This window comes from Priapulus caudatus, unplaced genomic scaffold (genome assembly GCF_000485595.1).
Source record: "Priapulus caudatus unplaced genomic scaffold, Priapulus_caudatus-5.0.1 Scaffold0, whole genome shotgun sequence".
NCBI lineage: Eukaryota > Metazoa > Priapulida > Priapulimorpha > Priapulimorphida > Priapulidae > Priapulus > Priapulus caudatus.
Window position 1 is genome coordinate 1,392,496 of NW_014577061.1, and position 2,126 is coordinate 1,394,621.

Genomic DNA, 2,126 nt, shown 5'->3' on the forward strand with positions numbered 1-2,126 from the left:
CTTCAGTCAATGCAAATCGAAGCAGCCAATCAGAGGGCGCTAAATTCTTCCTACGTTGTACCGTTTGGGAAAAAAATCCCCCCCGTCATATCCACACCCCTACTTGCGGTAACCGATCATCATGCTAAATCTGCCAGACATTGCGCTGGGCGGTCGTTGTGCGGTAATCGCATAGTCGCGTTGTCCAACGGTCCCCACTTTATCGAGACAGGTAGAAAACTACGCCCCGATTAAGCGGAGGTGCCGAATAAGCGGTGGTCCCGTTAAACGGTGGTCCCGATTAGGTGGTGACTGGTGAGCACGTAACAGAGGGTACGTAAGGGTTGTTTTTCAAAGACACGTGTCCCCATGTACCCATATATTCGAGGCCCGATTCACTTGTTCTGATCACAGTCTCGCATGCCACTTGCCTCGCGCTTAGAATTCTTACGCTGCACCACGCTAACAATGTTGTCTAACCTTCCACATGGTTTATTCTAGCTAAGCTAGCTACTTTGGTTTGCTTGCGTGCACACGCGCGTGTGGGTTTGTGGCTGCGGGGTGTGGTGGGTGCGTTGGGTGTAGGGTAATATACGTGGGTTTGAAGCTGGATGAGGAAGGACTTATGTGATGTAAAAAGCATCCGACATCATGTAAAAAGTGCACTTTTTGCTATAGAATAACACTCGAGTGTGTAGCAACGCAACGCTACGCGGGTGGGGCTCATCCCTTGTATACACACCCGTCTAGGTCAAGCCTTGTTCACAGCAGAACATCATATAATTGACATGTTTAAATGAATTTATTTGCATTATACCAAGTCAAACAGTTATTTTTAACAATATAAAAGTCAGATACTCAAGGGAACAAAACGAGACCCGACCTCATTGCGATAATATTCTGACAATCTGGAGTAAACATTCGTTTATCATGTTATATCATATATATATATATATATATATATATATATATATATATATATATGGACGGTTAGAACTAGATTTAGCAGAACACGGTTCTGGTTGAGACGGCGAAAGTTTATTATCAAAAATCTCCTGTCTATGCTTAGATCGACATACACAAAACTAACTGATCAACACAATTCCCCCTGTCTATGCTTTGATCGATACACAAAAACTAACTATAACAATCCCTTGTCTCATGCTTAGATCGAATACACAGAACTGCTATCAAAAATCCCTGGTCATGGGCTTAGATCTATACGGCAGAACTTAACTATCAAACAATCCGCGCCTTGTCTTGCTTACATCGCATTACAGAACAACTATCACAATCCCCGTCGTATGCTCTAGATCGCATACAACAGAACTAGCTATTCAAAAATCGCGCCGTCTATGCTCTAGATCGATACACAGAACTTACTATCAAAAAATCCCCTGTCTATGTCAGATCGATACACAGAACTACGCCTATCAAAAATCCCCGTCTATGCTTCAGATCGATACCAGAACTCAGCTATCAAAAATCCCCTGTCTATGCTAGTAGGATCGATACAACAGAACTTTACTATCAAAAATCCCTGTCTATGCTTAGATCTATACACAGAACTAGCTATCAAAAATCCCCTGTCTATGCTCAGATCGATTACACAGAACTCGTCTGGCCGATCAGATCCCCTGCTCATGTTACGCATCGCATACACAGAACTAGCTATCAAATCCACGCTGTCTATGCTTAGATCGATACACAGAACTAGCTATCAAAAATCCTGTCTAGGCTTAGATCGATACACAGCAACAGCTATCAAAAATCCCCCCTGTCTCGATGCTTAGACGATACCACAGAACTAAACTATCAAAAAAATCTCCTGTCTATGCTAGACGATACACGAACTAGCTATCAAAAATCCCCGTCTATGCTTAGCATCTATACGCAGAACTAACTTCAAAAATCCCTGTCCTATGCTTAGATCATACACCAGAACTAGCTATCAAAATCCCCTATCTATGCTAGATCGATTACACAGAAGCTAGCTATCAAATCCCCTGTCTATGCTCTAGATCTATACGCAGAACTAACTACTCAAAACAAGTCCCCTGTCTATGCTTAGATCCGTTACACAGAACTAAGCCTATCAAAAATCCCCGTCGTATGCTTAGATCGTACACAGAAACTAGCTTATCAAA